The sequence below is a fragment of the Physella acuta genome, unplaced genomic scaffold (assembly GCF_028476545.2).
Source record: "Physella acuta isolate Inbredline_101_S28 unplaced genomic scaffold, ASM2847654v3 ptg001291l, whole genome shotgun sequence".
NCBI lineage: Eukaryota > Metazoa > Mollusca > Gastropoda > Physidae > Physella > Physella acuta.
The window spans coordinates 212,215-232,805 of NW_026732806.1; the positions used below are offsets into that span (position 1 = coordinate 212,215).

At 37.9% G+C, this 20,591-nt stretch overlaps 1 long non-coding RNA gene across 1 annotated transcript; it reads left to right on the plus strand.

The window, feature by feature from the left end:
* The first annotated feature begins 276 nt into the window (after window positions 1-276).
* On the plus strand, window positions 277-4,478 carry LOC131958111 (uncharacterized). The gene is made up of 3 exons (XR_009389200.1): window positions 277-347; window positions 593-682; window positions 4,289-4,478. It is a non-coding gene; the product is annotated as an uncharacterized LOC131958111 (long non-coding RNA).
* Window positions 4,479-20,591: the final 16,113 nt, after the last annotated feature.

Below are 20,591 nucleotides of genomic sequence, written 5' to 3' on the forward strand. Positions count from 1 at the left end.
AACACGTGCAATTTTTATCTGTCTGTCTGTATGTCGGTGGGTGTGTCTCTCTGTCTGTCGATCGGTCCGTCGGTTGGTCGTTCGGTTGGTCAGTCGGTCGTTCGGTTGGTTCACTTCCGCTTTATTGTTGTTACACATAAACTTTACATTTCCTAACTAATCTCAACTTCAGCCGACTACTGGTAAGTTTTAAAAACATTCAACTGTCATCTTAGGCTGTGATGAACATTTCTACGCCGCTGTTTTTATCGTATCGATTGGGTACGTCATTGTGGATGGTAATAAAATCCGCATGTGCCACGTCAAACGCCCAAACCTCAGACTGCTTCTCATCCAGTGAACGTTAGGTAAATATTCAAAAATACTTTTTTTTAATTGTCTCTCCTCATCTTATCATTTTAATTTTTTTACAGTTTATGTTTGAATTTATTGTTAGAATATCAAAGTATTTTTATCGGTTTTATCCCATTTTATTATTTAGATCTTTGTATTATCCGCTTATCAATTTAACTGTATTTCTTAATATTTCTTTTTACATTTTCTTTTACAATATTCAATAACACTATTTACTACACACTAACGTTTTCTTTAGATCAAGGCTTTGATAGACTGAACAATGTTCCTTAAAAAGACATGCTCGAAATTGTTGCTTCTTTGTTTGTTTTGTATTGCCTTAGAACCGGTAGGTAAATTTTTTAGTTAACATTATTCTTTACCAATAATAAAGGTGATTCGACCACTATCCATCAAAGTGCTAAAATCAAAGGGTGTAAAATATATTCGTCGATACATTTTCTATTAAACACACCACGCTTTATGCATAATTATATGTTGTTATTCATATTTATGTACCAAACTACATACAAGTAGTATATTAGGTCACTTTTGGAGCGAATGGGTGAAGGTGGATGCGGATGCGGATGCGGGGCAAAGGTTATATAGGGTGAGCCGCAGGTACAACGAGATATAGTAAAATACTCACCCACCTGGGTGAGTGGGTGAGCCGCAGGTACAACAAGATATAGTAAAATACTCACCCACCTGGGGGAGGTGGGGGAGCGGGTGGGTGAGGGTGGGTGAGGCGGAGGGGGAGTAGGTCAGTAGGTCAGTAGGTCAGGTGAGGGGTGACCTTGTGACGCAATCACCATCGGTGACCTAGTTACGTAATTTGTTTGTTTGTTTGATTTTAATGAGTTTTTAATTATTTTTTAATTTTATTAGTATGAATTTTTTATTTATTTTGTTTTTAATTTTTAATTTTTATTAATTTTAATTAGTTAAATTTTTAAATATTTTAAATTTTAATTTATATATTTAAATTTTAAATTTTTATTTTTTAATTTTGATTAATTTTTAATTTTTAATTTATTTTTAATTACTTTGTTTGTTTAGTTTTTAATTAGTTTAATTATTTATTTTTAAAAATTTAAATTTAATTTTTTTTCAATTAGTTTAATTTTTAATTAGTTTGAATTTTTAAATTATTATTTTTTAATTTTTTAAATTTTTAAATTTTTAAATTTTATTTTTTTAATTTTAATTAATTTTATATTTGTTTATTTGTTTATTTGTTGTTTATTTGTTGTTTATTTGATTGTTTGGTTTAATTCATTTTGTTTGTTTGTATGTTTTTTAATTTTTAATTTAAAAATAAGCGAGTAACGCTAACGTGTACAAAAATAGAAAGTTCTTTGTGTAGGTCCCAACAACCATTAACGACATCTGTTTCAATTTATCCCACACATCAAAGAATTTTTGACCACCAGTGAAGTTTTTCCGCGGATGAGTTTTTGACAGGTGCCGCGCAGTGATTAATGGCTTTTCTCGCACGCCGGTTTCGCCCGTGACAGCTCAGTTTGATTTATGACCGCAGGTAAAGTTTCACCCTGTGCATTGGGACGTGCGCAGCATCGCCGGTATGCTGAATTATGGGTATGCACCGATTGCTACCCGTCGCTCAGCGTCGTGCTTTTTTATGACCCAGTGGAATTTCGTCTTCGTATTTTTATGGGTCTGTAAAACCAATTACTTTTCCGCGAAGGTGAAGTGAAATCTCTTTGTCGGGTAAACGTAATGGCTTCTCCGCGAAGTTCAGACGGCGTTTATTTGAAGACCACCTGGCCAACACGAGACAGGCTGGCGCCACACTTAACGGAGGCTCTAGGGCTTTTTTCATTACCTTGTTTTTAGATTTTCTGGTACTACTATTCTACACCCTTTTTGAGATACACGTATACACATTCACACACACACACACACACATTCACACGCACTAAAATTAGAACAAATCTCTTCTTATATTTTATTTATTTATTTATTAACGTTTTTCCAAGTCATCAAAGGCTTTTAAAATATCATGCTGTAAGCTTAACAAGCGTTCAATACATACTCGCTTATAGTAACATGGGTGAGGTGAGTGAGCAGGTGGGTGAAGGGTAAACATGTGGGTGAAGGGGGAGCAGATGGGTGAAGGTGGAGTAGGAGTAGGAGTAAAGGATATATAGTAAAAGACTCAACCAACTGAGTGAGGTGGGTGAGGAGGTGGGTGAAGGGTGAGCTGGTGGGTGAAGGTAGAGCAGATGGGTGAAGGTGGAGCAGGAGTAGGAGTAAAGGATATATAGTAAAAGCTTACAGGAGGTGGATGCTAATTTTAATTTTAATTCCTCACCCACCTCACTCAGTTAATGGAGTCTCTTACTATATATTCTTTACTCCTACTACTGCTCCACCTTCACCCATCTGCTCCCCCTTCACCCACCTTCACCCATATTATAAAATATAAGTAGATCTTTGTTCTAATTTTAGTGTGTGTGAATGTGTGTGTGTGTGTGTGTGTGTGTGTGTGTGTGTGAATGTGTATACGTGTATCTCAAAAAGGGTGTAGAATAGTAGTACCAGAAAACCTAAAAACAAACTAATGAAAAAAGCCCTAGAGCCTCCGTTAAGTGTGACGCCAGCCTGTCTCGTGTTGGCCAGGTGGTCTTCAAATAAACGCCGTCTGAACTTCGCGGAGAAGCCATTACGTTAACTGACAAAAAGATTGCACTTCACCTTCGCGGAAAAGTAATTGGTTTTACAGACCCATAAAAACACGAAGACGAAATTCCACTGCGTCATAAAAAGCACGACGCTGAACGACGGGTGGCAATCGGTGCATTCCCATAATTCAGCATACCGGCGATGCTGCGCACGTCCCAATGCACAGGGTGAAACTTTACCTGCGGTCATAAATCAAACTGAGCTGTCACGGGCGAAAATGGCGAGCGAGAAAAGCCATTAATCACTGCGCGGCACCTGTCAAAAACTCAACCGCGGAAAAACTTCACTGGTGGTCAAAAATTTGTTGATGTGTGGGATAGTTTGAAACAGATGTCGTTAATGGTAGTTGGGACCTACACAAAGAACTTTCTATTTTTCTACACGTTAGGTTTACTCGCTTATTCTAAAATGAAAAATTAAAAAACATACAAAAAAACAAAATGAATTAAACCAAACAATCAAATAAACAACAAATAAACAACAAATAAACAAATAAACAAATATAAAATTAATTAAAATTAAAAAATAAAATTTAAAAATTTAAAAATTTAAAAAAATTAAAAATAATAATTAAAAAATTCAAACTAATTAAAAATTAAACTAATTTAAAAAAATTAAAATAAAAAATTAAATAAATAATTAAACTAATTAAAAAATAAACAAATAAAATATAAACAAAGTAATTAAAAATAAATTAAAAATTATAAATTAATTAAAATTAAAAAATAAAAATTTAAAATTTAAAAAATTTAAAAATGAAACTAATTAAAATTAATAAAAATTAAAAATTAAAAACAAAATAAATAAAAAATTCAAACTAATAAAATTAAAAAATAATTTAAAACTCATTAAAATCAAACAAACAAACAAATTACGTAACTGGGTCACCGATGGTGATTACGTCACAAGGTCACCCCCTCACCTGACCTACTGACCTACTGACCTACTCCCCTCCGCCTCACCCACCCTCACCCACCCGCTCCCCCACCTTCCCAGGTGGGGGAGTATTTTACTATATCTCGTTGTACCTGCGGCTCACCCACTCACCCAGGTGGGTGAGTATTTTACTATATCTCGTTGTACCTGCGGCTCACCCAGTTGGCGTAGTATTTTCCTATATAACCTTTTCTCCGCATCCGCATCCGCATCCACCTTCACCCATTCGCTCCAAAAGTGACCTAATATACTACTCATACATTATCATAATGATAGAAGTTTTTAAATATGTATTTTTATTGAATTGCATTAGGTTCTTGGGTCCGATGCAGCAAGTGTTAACGAACCTGCACCGCTCAGCTCGAGTTTAGGCTTAGAAGTGCGCCAATTGCTTGAATGGCAACGAAAAAAATTGTGCCGCATGGATAGAAGATACTGCTATTCATAAAAACGTTGTTGTTTTATTAAGGTTAGACAATACTGATAAAAAACAAATTATTTAACACATTTCTGGGTGTCTAATAATTTCATATCTTAATTGTTTTTAACCTATTGACAAAAATAATATATGGCTACCAATAGCAGTATTGGTTGCCATGAAAACCACGAAAAGGTGTGAAAACTAACACGTTTTCAAACCGCTATAAAGCTGGTGGGCCGGCCAAGGAAGACATGGAAAAGAACGGTTGAAGAAGAGACGAAAGCAGCCGGGCACACATAGGCACAGATAAAGGGGTCAGCCCAAAACCGAGTCCGATGGAGATGTGTGGTTGCAGCCCTTTGCTCGCCACAAAGGAATGATGATGATGATAGAGCTGGTTAGTAGATCACCAACCAGTTCTACGGTTCAATAAAACCTGCATGAGCCCTAGAACATTGATCCCATAAGAGATTTTTAAAAGCTGATGAAAGATGTAGATTTTGTAGATGGTGTAATGTTAAACGCACGTGGAATGTTTCAATCTTTTATGACAAAGGGTCCCAAAGCCTTAGCGATTTGAATGTTAAATTTTCTGTAAAAATGCAAAGTTGAGAAAACGTGAAAAGAAAGCCGGAAAGGTACTATGCGTTTCCTCTTAGAGAAAACAGAAAAAACGTCTTGTTATATGTAGATGAACCATTTGACTAATAAAATACGGATTGATTTATGTTGTAAGTTTAAGACATATTTTACTGTGTAAGCAGAAAATATGTATCCAACAGGTAATGAAGAATTGACTATTATGTATTATTTATCCTATCAATAGAGTGTTATTCTCAGAACAGCTATCATAGTTTATCTAGAAACAAAATGGCTGCCTAGCAAACGCGGTTAGTTGCAACCTATCGTGAATTATTTTGATTGGTCAAGTGCATCAACAAATCTCTTCCCAAACATTATTTTTTCGCGCATGCCCTTATATGGAGTTTGACATCAAATTTTACTATTTAGAAAACCACGTTTTTCGTACTTATTTTTAAAACAAAAGAAAAGGTCACTACACCAGTGTATACACGAGTGCTTGGCCGATATATTGCTACAGAGTTTATGGTGCCCCGCGGGCAATAACTGATGTAATACCCGCTCGAATATAGCCACTGTCCGCGTAGTACTGTGAAATTTTGCCGGGGGGGGGGGGGGGGAAGGGGGGGGGGGTACCATGTTTCACATCACGATAAAAGGATAGCCGTAGGCTGTAGAAGTCTGAAATGTTCGGGTTAGATAGATAAAAGGTTTTATTACCGAATTGAGAAATAAAAATTTTGAAGAGCAACATTTTTTTTATAGAAAACATGTGTATCTTGTATCCTTACATTTGTTATTGCTTTTGTTTTATATTTTCTGATGGGCACTGAAAGCGGCTGGTCATAGTGCTGACCACTCTATCCCCTCGTATGCCAAGGTCACTGAAACTGATGAACTCTATTTGTCCCATATTTCTTCGGTACGAACGGGAAAAGATGATGATTTACTGATGGTGTATTTTATTATTTTGTGACAGCAATTAATATGAAAACTCCGAAAATTAAACAGAAGTAGAGCTCCTAGGGTAATAGAGTTACAAACTCGTCTTTTCCTTTCAGCCGCTCCTGCGACTCTGCTGATTCCAAATTGCCTAGGTAACGCCCTGTCCATTAGGTGTACCAGCTAACTAGATGGAAGGGTCTAATAAATGACGACACCTAACTCTTTATATCTTAACGCCCAGGTTTTATTTTGGATTTTTAATGTTCCATCAGCTAATGTGCTTTTAGACTATGGAGACGTATTAAATTAATTGTTATTGTAAAATATGGCACACCGACGACTTATCTGGTTGGGTACATAAATACGTGGACATGGTCAAAATAATGTACTCAAATCTACATTTGTATATGTGGCTTCTGCTAGTGACCCATCAGGGTAAAATCTTCAGTGCCACTCAATATCTACATCATCAACTGTCAGAGACAAGTAAAGTTCTCTTTTCGAACCTGACGGTCCATGCAAGATGTAAAAGTTTAAAGAAGAGATTATGATACATCAGTTTAAACCTCTTAAAAACAAAAGTTAAAATAAGGAGTAAAAAGAATATAAATTCTAGATCCCAATACGGTGTATTACTTCGGACTGAAGTTTCAATAAAAATGTAGCAAACAAATAGATGCGACATAAAGAGGGTAAGTTACGCAATATTAAAAGAAATTCTGTGTGAAAAACACTCACCAAAATATACCAGCAATGTCCTATAGTATTTTAAATGAAATTAAAATTTAAATATCCGAAATGAATTAAAATCATTTCAATGAACAACCTTACAAGTCATTCTTATTAAGACGGACAAGACCATTATCCAGAAGCTAACAAGACGGGGAGAATAAATGGCTAACTACTGAGACAATTTGCCTTTGTAGGAAGTAGAGGCAGCAATAAATTGTTACACAAAAGACCAGTACAGCATAAAAAGAATCTGTCAGTTAAATTTCACCAACATTATAAGCCAAAAACAAAACAAAACAAAGAAGATACGCAAACACATGTGGTGGTGCTAGAAGGATGGGTAGAATACTACAAGGAATTTCTAAATAGATGAACACCAGTCGATAAATCAGATATTTAAAAAAAACCAGAGCTGTCTTGAGATCTACTAGACGACAACTACCTAAGTAGAAATAAAAAATTGCCGTTAAAATTCTAAAGAATCGAAAAGATGCAAGGTCGAATGACATACACACAGAGCTATTAAAAGATAGTAGCCGTTACAACATACATTATGTGGTCATATAAAACCATACGCCGAAGTGTTTCTTTCAGACTTTTTTCTCCTGGAGTAGAGGGAGGGGGGATTTCAAATTTTCGGGGACGGGAGGGCGCGGACTAAATTTCCCGGGGGTGGGGTGGGGGACACTGGTAAAAGTGTAGAAGGGTTAGGTTTGCCTGTCGTCCCTCCTGGGACATAGACCTCGGACACGAGCTTTTTAGGCGCCTCTGTCCCGGGCTAGTCTCTCCAACTGTCCCAAGGTGTATCGAATCTTCGTGGTGTCTTCTTCCAGGTAACGTCTCAATGTCCTTCTTGGTCTGCCTCTCCTCCTCCTGCTCTTGTGAATTCCAGGTGAGGGCCTGTCTTGTTATGCTGGAGGATCTCTACTTCAACTGGCAGTTGATTTGTCCGTTGCCAAAGAACATCATTTCTGATGGATTTATGACAGCGAATTTGCAGGATCTTTCTGAGGCATGCGTTTATAAACGATTGTATTTTCTTCTTATTTATAGCAGTTGTTCTCCATCTATCAGCTGCATAGAGTAAAACAGGTTTTATTTGTAGTGTACATAATTTCTTTGTATATTCTATTTCGTTCGGGGGTGGAGGGACGGTAGAAGTTCTTCGGGGCGGCTCCGCCCCCCCCCCCCGAAGAGATGACACCTTTCACACGATCGCTTTGAAACTTTAAGAAGATGTTTAGAATATTCCTGGGGAGGTTTCTGCGCTAAAAACATTTTCAAATACGCAGGGGTGGCGCCCCGGCAGGTCGCGATTAGTTTTTTCTCTACATACGGTATATAAAAATAAAAGTCGATTTTGGTTTGACAGCGTTCACCCGATATCCATGAGACTTTAGGGCGTTGATTAGAAAACTCTAGGGAAGTGTTCTGTAAAAAAAAAAATCATTTTTAATTTCGCAAGGGCGGCGCCACGAGAGGTTGCGATTTTTCTCTAAATATGGTTTATAAAAAAAAAGTCGATTTCGATTTCACACCGTTCATCCGTGTACCATGAAACTTTGGGGAGATGATTAGAACACTCAAGGGTAGGGTCCTGTAAAAAAAATTATTTGCAAGGGCGGCGCTCCTTGGGTGTGGGGAGGGGGACAATTTTTTCCCTTTACATGGTACATAAAAAATAAAACTCGGATGAGAATTCTCCCGAGAATATTTCTGGGAAAAAAAGAACTAAAATTTATTATGGAGGGTATAATTTTCGTCAACACACGGTTTGGCGCCCAGAGTTTTAAAGCGACTATGTTGGCACTTGGCATCCGTTAATCGAGCGTCCTGCATAGCGAGTAAGGGGTACTACTATATTCGGTGACAAGAAAGAAGGGCAACGGAAAAAAGCGCAACGGAAAAAAAGCGAAAAAAAAAGCGCAACGTAAAAAAGCGCAAACAGAAAAACGCGCACACAGAAAAAAGCGCGAACAGAAAAAAGCGTAAACAAAAAAAAAGCGCAAACAGAAAAAAAGCGCAAACGGAAAAAAGCGCAAAAAGAAAAAATCGTACACGGAAAAAAGCGCAAACAGAAAAAAGCGCACACAGAAAAAAGCGCAAACAGAAAAAAGCGCAAACAGAAAAAAAGCGCACACAGAAAAAAGCGCCGACGGAAAAAAAGCGCAAACAGAAAGAAGCGGAAACAAAAAAATGCGCAACCAGAAAAAACACAACGAAAAATTTGCAAAAGAGAAATTTAGCAAAGACCTATATCGACTAGATGACACATTTATACACGACCGTTAGGGCTGCTGTGAGAGTGTCGTGTTTGATCACGTGATCTACTACCATTTAAAGCATACCACTACCATGTGCATTCCCATCACCACGATACAGGCGATAATCACTTTACACAATGCCTATTATTTTCTTGGTCAATAATTATTCAACTACTATTCTCGTATAAATAAACATAAAACTATCCTTGATATCAATATTACACGAAGTATCTCTCACATTCTCCCTAGTCCGAACTACCTAGCTTGCATTCCATAACAACCCGTTCCTATGGCAAAACTTCTCTCTCTTTAATCCGCGTCATCAAACATGCATTCGTCATATTTCTCGAAACAACATTTATTCGCACCAAAATACCTGATAAAACACACATCATAACAATGATGTATTAACTATTATTTCATTATTATGCACCTACCTACCTACCTACCAACCTACCTACCTACCCCCTCCCTACATCCGTCCCAACCTACCTACCTACCTACCTACCTACCTACCTACCTACCTACCTACCTACCTACCTACCTACCTGCCTATGTACCTGCCTACCTGCCTACCTGCCTACCTGCCTACCTACCTACCTGCCTACCTACCTACCTGCCTACCTGCCTGCCTACCTATCTGCCTATCTGCCTACCTGCCTACCTACTTACTTACCTACTTACCTACTTACCTACCTACCTACCTACCTACCTACCTACCTACCTACCTACCTACCTACCTACCTACCTACCTACCTACCTACCTACCTACCTACCTACATACCTACCTACCTACCTACCTACCTACCTAGCTAGCTACCTACCTACCTACCTACCTACCTACCTACCTACCTACCTACCTACCTACCTACCTACCTACCTACCTACCTAGCTAGCTAGCTACCTACCTACCTACCTGCCTACCTACCTGCCTACCTGCCTACCTGCCTACCTGCCTACCTGCCTACCTACCTACCTACCTACCTACCTGCCTACCTACCTGCCTACCTGCCTACCTACCTGCCTACCTACCTGCCTACCTGCCTACCTACCTAACTGCCTACCTGCCTGCCTGCCTGCCTACCTAGCTGCCTATCTACCTACCTGCCTACCTACCTACCTGCCTACCTACCTACCTACCTACCTACCTACCTGCCTGCCTGCCTACCTGCCTGCTTTCCTGCCTACCTACCTGCCTACCCACCTACCTAATTGGAGGATTGGTGTGAACGAATATTAGTGCTAAAGTTAATGACGCATTGAATAGTTACGCAGTTCGCAAGAATGTGACGTTTTATTGTAGGTTCGTTGTTGTCGGGGAAAGAAGTTCAAAAGTACACTTGTTTTTGTTGTGTTAGAGTGATTTTGTAATGTAGTCCAGTCTTAGTAGTGTTCGTTCAAGTCGTCCTTTGTAATGCAATAAATAGTAAAATTAATGTCATCCTGTTGAATCATTTGTATACCTTGATGTCGTCGTGCTTTGGGATGAACTACTGAATGGCTAGACAGAATATAATGGTAGTGTTGACCCTCTCACTTCATAGTTGCGGGACACATAGACCCAGTTATAACATATATACATATATAATTAACTTTTCTAACGCGTATTTAATTAAATACGTAACAAAAGTTGAGATAGTTGTATACATTATCTGAAAGTATTTTTACTTACAATTGATATAAACCATAATGCTTTTAACGTCTATAAATAATTTATGCTATCAAAAAATACAACCCACAACAATAGACATACAAAATTGTACAATTCTTAACAAATAAATCAAAATATTTCTAAACCCCCTCTGCCCCCTCCCCTTACCGATTTCCCACTCGCCGATTTCCCGCAAAAGTCCATCATTTAATCTATAGGGTGAGGGTATTGTTGTGGACAGGTGGGTGAAGGGACGGTTTTGTTTTTTATGTTAGGAAGTCCGATAACTCACTCAAGCGGAACGTGAAACAACATGAAAGTTGCAGCCTTCTCGTTGCGGCGGGGTGGGGGAAACGACTGATCATGCGTATTACCCATAGTCCAACCATATTGTGTGTTGTGTACGTTTTATATTTTATATTATTTAATGGATTTCAATATAAGGTTTTTAATAAATTTTAAATGTCTTGAAATAAAAAGACTCAAAACACAGGAGTAATGTCATGTATCCATTAGCGAGACAAACATGAGATACAATGGAAGCATACACATAATATAATAATGCTAGCAAACACCTAAAAATGGTTTTATATGAAGACTTTCTGGCTATTCAGGTGACATAAAATTTTAGCGCTGTTTCATAATTATCTGTTTTTGTTTTATTTATTTTTTGTCTAGATCAGTGTTTCTTCTAGACATTTTTCTCCGGGAGGGGAGGGGGGGGGGGGGGGTTATCAGTACATAATAGACGCAGGCGAAAGGCTAAAACGTTCCCGCTCTGCACCCCTATTCCCATGACGATTTTCCCCACGCACCCTCCCTCTCCCCATAAGTCCATAAGGGAGGAGTTGTGGAGAGGGGGAAACAGTTATTTTAGTTGGCGAGTCAGAAACTCACTCATTCGCAACGATAAATATGTCCATTTCCTCCCCCCACCCACATCACATGTGGACAGATGGTATTAGAAAAAAAATATTCAGACAGGTACGGGGGGGGGGGGTGGAGCGGGCGAATGGAAAAAAATCCACGCTCGCGCTAAGTGGTCTTTCGTTTATAAAGACAAGACGGACGGGGGAAGGGGGTAGGTCCGAAAGGAAATGGACTTTTGTAGACGCTTGTGGATTGAGGGGGGGGGGGGCGGGATGATCGAGTTGAACGGGAAAAATTCACAGAAAAAATACAGAAGATAGTCACGTTGTATTAGGAATAAAGTCACAGTAAAAACTCAAAATTGAAAATGCCTGCTCATTAGTAATCGCTACCCTTATAACACATTAACCATGCCTCCCCCCCCGCTTGCTAGAATGCATACTATGTATACATGCGGTATGGTGAAAGAAAATTGACATTTTAATCTAACAGGAATCGAATTCAAACACAGAGTACATTGTATCTCTAATCGCTGCCTGGTCTATACAATTGTAATAAAAATTGTTTTAAGTCTAGATAGTACATTGTCGAAAAAAGAAAAAGATCAGCGCGTTATAATTATCATATACCAAAAAGTTTGTTATGCTATGGAAATATATTTGTCTTCAGAAAATGTGTATGGTTGAAAGCAAACTGGGTTCAAACGAAAAATTATAGCGCTAACAACCCCTCTCCACCCACACAAACACTCCATAAAACTTCAAATCCACCCGTACCCCCCTCCACACTCCATTTATGATCGACCTTCACCAAAAGCGTGCCATATTTCACATGTTGGAGAAATGTGTGTGAAAGGTGTCTAGCCCACGAGTAGACAGGTGCCATACTCACCGACATTTTCTTTTGTAGGATTAGTACATCAATCTCTACAGAATCCAGATATATCACTCTTCGACGGCATTGCCATTTATTGAGCGTTAATCACCTGACCAGCCCATCCCATACCGCCCTCATCACCCTCCCCCTACGTCAATGTGCCAATGTACATCAAACTATTTTATAGAGATTCAGAGCTTTCGTCAAGGTATTGGTAAAATTTACATTATAGCCCACAACTCGTTCTCTTATCTCTTGGTAAGACGTGAGGGTGAAGAGGTGGTTTAGTGGAATGTAGATAAAAATGTCATAAGAAAAAACCACAGAAAAAAAACACAGAAACAAAGTCACAAAAAATATAAAAAATTACAGGAAAAAAAGTCACAAATATATTGATAAAATAATGTAGCTAAGTCATTTAAAAAATGTAACAGTATCTCTCCCTCAACGGGCCATTTATCTCGTCTATACTAATAGTTTCTCTGTCTGTCTGTATCTATCTATATATATATATGTTGGGAACGCTTTTAATAGAGACTAGAATACCCGTCATCCGTTGGATAACTGTGGGTTTCGGGGGTCATCCATCAAAAAACATCACGTCTGTCACTCAGAGGCATAGCGACCCTTCCCGGCGCCCGGGGACAAACTTTTCGATTTGAACCCCCCCCCCCCCAAGATTTCGATTTTCAACCCCCCCCCCCCCCCTCAAACTTTTGATGTGCACCCCCCCCCCCCACTCAAACTTTCCATTTGAACCCCCCTCAACCTTTCAATTTAATTTTTCCAAACCATTTTGGCGCCCCAACATATGTCCCCCCCGCCCCCGGCCCCCCTCCACCTCCCCCGCCTGCCCTTCCCCCCCCCCGCCTCCCCTCCCCTCCCGCCCCCCCCCCCCCCTCCTCGCTACGCTACTGCAGTGTCACTTATCGTCACAAAAAAAACAGACCCCACATTCAAAAATATGTTTTTTATCTTTTAAAAACACCGAAAACAACGATTTCGGACAATCCCTTCATATACTGACGTCACAGGTGACCTACTCAACTCTACTTCACCTGCCCAGTGTCCCGCCAAGTCTCAGACAACAAAAACGATTCCAGTCGAGCATGTCTCTGACCACACTATCCCTTCATTTGCTTAGGACAAAGAAACAGATGAACCCTACTTCACCTGCTCTGTGCCCCGCGAGGTCCTGATCAGTGTTCCCTCTAAGCTGCGCGGCTGCGCGGCCGCGCAGTAGTTTCAAATGTGCCGCGCAGACATTTTCTGATGCCGCGCACAGATTATCAGAACGTCGGGCAAGTCTAATTCACTAGAAAAATGGTGGTCAGCGGCTTGAATCAAGCGACATTTTTAGTGCCTGTTTTGTTAAACGAACAGTCTTTGTGTTTTGGGGCATAAACCACAGGTATCATTGACTGGGGGGAGGGGGTGACCTCGGTTGTCATACCACAGGTCCAGTTAATGACAACTCTAAACTGAGCGGGGCGGGTACCGTTCTGATGTCTGGGTGACCCTCCCTCTGCTTGATTCAATGGTTTACCCCAAAACTGGCCCTAGCTGACACCTAATACCTGAAAGGGATTACGGCTTGTAGCTGACCATGCAAGGTTTTATTTTCTATTGCCACCGCCCTCCCCCATCTCCCAACCCCACCCACCTCCTTGATACTTTCACGATTTACCCAAGTCAGATGCAAATTCTACGATTCTAACGGTGGATGTATTTTTGCTCTGTTTGGTTTAAGGATTTATATACTGTATATCCAATTCTTGGGATTATTACGTGCACCTGGATCGAACTGTTTCAGTATTCATATTCACAGACTGGTTTAATAAATAAGGAATAAAAGTTTACAACTCTGTGTTATTTGAACATGTTGAAAAGAAAAATGTATGTAACAAGCGGTAAAACAATGCAGCAAAAAAAAAAAAAAGCGAGAGATTCGTTTAAACTGGAATGGCTCAAAGTTAAAGTGAGAACCGAAACGCCAGATTCTAAGAATGTTTCAGTTGAATTAGGAAGCATCTGAAGTGTAAGTTCTGTGGTGCTAGTACTTGAAACTAACACTGAGCGAGAAGAACGAGTTGGACAAAATGAGCGCCAGCGGTCAAACAGGATCAAGTTCGAATCCTAATGGATAGTGTGCTTCTCGCCATTAGGATACACGCCTCGATGCTGTCGGTACAACTGATTCATAACAACATGGGGAAGTATGTTTCTATACCAGGCAGTTGGCGAAGTAAGAATTACGCCTTTGAGTTTGTTGAAGCAATAAACGAGGTGGTTGTAAAGAACACACTGACAGAACTTCGAGTAGCATCGTTCCACAAGCTTATAGTTGATGAAAATACTGACATAATTGTACATAAAATGCTAATCCTTTATTTTAAATTTCGTTCAGTCAATTCTTTATTTTACAAAACCGTTTTTGGTGGAATAATTCAGCTTACCGCATGTGATACCTCAGCTCTAAAGGCAGTCATAACACAGTACTACACTGAACATCAACTTGAAATGAACCGCATGGTAATGATAACATCAGACGGGGCATCGGTTATGTTAGGCCGTAGGAAGGAATTAGCTGCTTTATTGAAGGCTAAGGTCCCCCACCTTGTTGAACAGCACTGAGTTCGATCTTCAGTTAAAAAGGGCGCATTTGAAGTATTGGCCAAGGTGCATGATATGGATGTAATTTCTTTTCGACCAATTTATGAAGTTCGTTGGTTGTCACGTCACTTTGCTGTCAGTGCTTTTGTTAGAAATCTTGATGCCTTAGCTGCTTACTGTGAAGAACTAGTCCAAGACTACAATGATCCTGTTTGTTGTTATGTTTTGAAATCATTAAAAGATCTTCTGTATCAAATTGCGCTTTATACCGTTAATGAATTAGCTAATCTATCAATGTTGTTACAGCGAAATAATTTATCATCTATTGAAGCACATTATCAATTTTGCATTTCTAAAATATGCAAATTAGAAGCACAATACATGAGTGAAGATGTTTATTGGAACGATAAAGCCAAGAAAATTTTGAATGAAAACGTAGGAGTCTATACAAGACAAATCACACAGTTTATACGATCGGTCTGCAATCATTTAAATGTAAGGTTTCCAGGAGATGAACTGCAGTTTTCTTCAGCTTTTGATCCTACTGGTTTTAGAAATTGCGCATTTGAGTTTGGCGTCAAAGATATCAAAGAACTGTGCGTAAAGTACAAAGACGTGTTACAAACAACAAATGAAGAGTCAATTATCACGCAATAAATGACTTCAAATTTCAGATCAGTGAAAAACTCAAATCAGGTTCAGCAAATGCACTAACTGAAAACGCAGGAGTTGCTTTAAATGATGAACAATTTAGCTCATTGGCAAAGTTAATTGACATAAGCTGTACTTTTCAAGTATCCAGCGCTGATTGCGAGCGAAGTTTTAGTCTTATGAACAGCATTAAAGTACAAGCACGAAATAGACTTGAAGCCACACATTTGGATATATCTAAATGCTGGAGAGGATGTGGATTTAAACAAATCATATAAGGTGTGTAAGCAAGGCAAGGTTAGACGCGAGAAATTGCAATAAATGCCACTGAAAGGTTAGCTAATTTTGTTTTCAAGTCAGCTCTTTAAAATGGTCTACATGTTAAACTGTTGTATTTGTATTACCGTTATGGTATTAACATTTTTAACATACGATTGCATTACACTAACATAGTACGTCGACCATATAACCTGTTGTCTAAGTATAACTCTAAATGTTTCTGTTGTGTATTTTATTTTATTTAGATGGGATTTGTATCTTCTTTTAATAGCATACGTTTCATTAGTCCTACACATTATACTATTAATTTATCAAAATGCATTATTCTGCTTAATTGCAAGCTTAATAAACATACATATTAACTTGCCCAAGTCATTTTTAGCACCGCGCACACAACATATTTTTTGCACACACACTCTTGGTCCTTAGAGGGAACATTGGTCCTGATAGTCAACCTTATCATTCACATATAGGGCTTAAGAAAAAATAATTGAAAACGTAAAAAAAAAAAAAAGTTCTATTAATGTTTATGACACTGACTTTAAAATTTAGCCTTCATTCTCCAAAGCAAATTTTAAAATGCTTTTCTGGCATATCTAGCCCTGGCCACCTATACCATGTTTAAATAATGTGAACACCCGCCATTTTGCTCGTGGTAAACATGGCCTAAAAATGGTCGGAAGACATGCGTCCGGTCCGTACGCCATATTGTTGTTAGCAGCCGACCACGCCTCCAAGTTAGTGAGTAATCCTACTATATCTAGATATAGAACCTAGATAACAAAAAAATCCTATGTATTCTCGAATTAGATGATCATTTAAGCTAAACAAAGATTTATATAAAATAATTAAGGCCCGAAATAGATTCTAGATTTAGAATTTACATTAAGTCTAGATCTAGAATTTACATTGAGTCTAGTGACCTAGATCTAGAATCTAGATCTAGGCCCTAGGCTAGATTCTAGATTCATAACTTTCCTTCGACAGCTGATCTTTAGATCTAGAGAAATTTATTGTAAAACTAAATGAAAAAAGACAGTTTAAAATTGATATAAGTGTTGGAACGTAATAAATACAGCAAACGGACGTATTGTTTAAGTTATAGCCGGCAGAAAATTAGCTTTGTAACGCGTTAAACTTTTGAATGGGCCACAAAGTCTATGATGGAGTCCGCCATTTTTATTGTACCAAAAAGTAATCACATTAAGGGGCGTCACTATTCCCACAAAGTTTAGTCAATGTTTTAACATTTAAAAAAAAATGGGTTAATCTACCTATGAATAAATCAATAAATTAATTAACGTCTTTAAATAAATTTGTGATTAACAGTCTGTCTGCATTAAAAAATTATTCTCTACCTACATACTATTTTACAGCTCTCCACGATGAGTGCAACCATGCGAGATAGTCAATCAGCCAAACAAAAAAACAAACAAACAAAAAAATAAATATTCAAACATGTAAACAAACTTGACTTTTAGTAGTATTAGATAAAACACTAGCAGAGTAAAAACATGCATAGTTATACGAAAAACCGAAACTTGACGTCACGTAGAACACATAGTAGGAAATTTTATAAAGCGGGAAAGTACACACAATAATATAACGTCATTGATTATCGAGTATACTTTGAATTAAAAAGCCAATTTTGTCTAATCTCAAAAGTGTTTTCTGTGCAGAGTTTCTTTCATGTTTCTCTTCGGGTAGGTGATAAAGTTTAGGTTTTAAGATTTAGAAAAAATTCTCGCCAGTGGTCTCTCATTTATAAAGACATCACGATTGAAGCCGGGAGGTCCGAAATAATTTCGACTTTTGTAGACGCGTGTGGATTGGGGGGGGGGGGGAGACATAGGCATGACCTTCACCGGCAGGTACTGTTTGCTTAATGCGTCAATAAAAAATTCAAACTGGTGAAGGAAGGCAGGGGGGGGGGTGTGCAGGGGTTGGGAACCTTGGTCGGGTCATTGTTGTCGTCCACATGTTGAAATTCTGTGCTATAACCTGATTCTTTAACAAAAAAAATAATGTAGCAGCGACTAAAATGTGTCACCTATCTGTGAATGTGTGTGTATGAAGGCGGGGAGAGTGGGTGGAATACGGGGTTGGGTATTTCATTTAGTGAGGGGGTGTTGGTGGGGTGGCGTAACTTATCATTTCCTATGAAGCCAGTATGCTTTCCAAAATTAAAAGAAGTCCTTTAGATTATATTATTCTCGTAGCATAACAACCTGCTTGATAAAAGAAAATTACATTTCGCAGATTGTGACATGATTTAGGATATGGCTAGAATTGGGAAGAGGGGGGGGGGGGCTGGAGAGCGAGGATCAAGCCGAATCAAACACAATTCAAACCACTTTTAAAATAATAGTATAACGAATCATAAATTTACACAATTGAAGGGTTAATAGTATAACCACGAAACGCATTTATCATTTTGTTTAAATGTCTTTTCTATTAGCTTTCAGTGTATGCGCGGACATTTTTACCGATTAGTGATTTCAGAGCGTAATACACGAAAGTAGTAAATCTGGTAGGATTGGTATTTTAACACAATGCAACATATTTTTATATGAGTTAACGCAATCATAATAGTATGTAGTATGTTTATATTAAGCGTGATTGATTTTAATTAAGTTAGGCCCTATGTTTTGCTAAGTTTTTAAAATAAATATTTTCTTAATAAATCGTATGGTATTTTTGAAAGCCTATTGGCCTGCAGAATGAAATAATTGATTTCGCTCACTAAGTAGGCCAGTGTATATCTAAACGGAAAAAAGTCACAGGAAAAAAAACACAGAAAAAAAGTCACAGTTTTTGCTAGGAAAAAAAGTCACGGAAAAAAAGTCACAATGGAAAAAATTTATCGGAAAAAAAGTCACAGAAATAAAGTCACAGAAAAAAAGTCACACAAATCTTTTTAGAAATATTTTGATTTATTTGTTAAGAATTGTAAAATTTTGTATGTTTATTTTTGTGGGTTGTTTTTTTTTATAGCATAAATTATTTATAAACGTTAAAAGCATTATGGTTTATAAAAATTGTAAGTAAAAATATTCTAAGATAATTTACACAACAATCTCAACTTTTGTTACGTATTTAGTTAAATACGCGGTAGAAAAGTTAACTATAAAACAAATTTAAGCACGTCATTGTGTGTTGCATATGTTTTGCTGTAGGCTGTTTTCTGGTCGGCCTTCCCTCAGTAGGCATTGTCCGAACATAATTTGTGTTGTTGACGTTTTGTGTCAATGACCGCCTTTGAACCTTGTCAGCTCTCTGTTTTGATCATAAGTTTTGTTATGTAATGAGCGTGATAAATGTGGGCAGTAAAGGTGGTTGAAATATTGTTGCGATGAGTTGAGGGCAGTAATTCAGATGACCTTACCATTTCACGGTTATTTAATTAAAGGAAAAACACGATGAAAACCGTGGACATTCAATTAAATGCTATAAATATTGTGTTTAACATAATTACAATCTACATAATTCATACTAAATATTTTAGATGAATTATAAAAATTACTATGCGTATACAACCTACACAAATTACATTACATTTAATTAATCCTAAGTTAATTTGCACTCTCTGAATATGTAATGCATAAAAGTATTAACAAATCCCATGCAAATATATATTTGTGACTTTTTTTCCTGTGACTTTTTTTCCTGTGACTTTTTTTCCTGTGACTTTTTTTCTGTGTTTTTTTTTCCTGTGTTTTTTTTCCTGTGACTTTTTTTCCTACAATCATCTAATCATGCCATCGGCTTTTTTTTTATAATCCGCTATGTGCTTAGCCAGGTCTTCTGGCCAAAACATTTTATTACATAATCTGCCCTTGAACTCAAGATTCACTAAACCAGCAGGTGTCAGACGGATGTTATGTAGTGTCGGAGACAGACGTCTAGCGAGAACCCTGAAAGGATGCCCCCTGGGTACGTCGACCCAACAATGTGCCACAGGTGTCATAGGCGATGCGTGGGTTGAGATCAGGGGAACTAATTCGACCATGTCTGTCAGCCACAATGTTGAAGCTCCGCCCATATCGAGAAAAAATGAACTATTCATTGGTTTTGAATATAACCAATGGCGATTTCATTGTAAAGATTGGTTATTTAATAGTAACCAATTATAACTCTTGATTTTCTGTTGGGCCCTGTTTTCCGTGGTCATTTCTTTGATTGTTGTGATCAGTGTTAGTGTTCTAATGATTTAAATCAAAAGTATTCGGACTCGTCGTCTTCTTTTCCGTTTGTGTTGAAGACATATGAAGAATACTAAGTAATGTTTCTTGGCTATTTCTTTCATTGTTGTGATCAGTTTTAGTGTTCTAAGGATTTAAATCAAAAGTATTTGGACTCGTCGTCTTCTTTTCTAAGTAATGCATACAAGAGGATAATGTGGTCAGTAAAATCGCAGCCGCCTTGTTTTCTACACCCTTTTGGTAAGTAAAGCTTTAAATACATTTTGAAAAAAAATTTAGTCGCATATGTATTACAGGTTATTGAAAGAAGCGGTCCCTTATGTAGATTATTAAAATTCTACATTTAAAAATATCACCCTATGATGTTAACCTTTCAAAGTCACCCCACTCCAATTTTGCATATATTGCGATAAACATCCAAACTATCATCGCTTTCATCCCACCCCCTTCTACCATGCATGGATATGACATAATGTATAGACCCCTATGTAAAACAAAATAACCTCTGATGTATAAATTAGCATTACCGT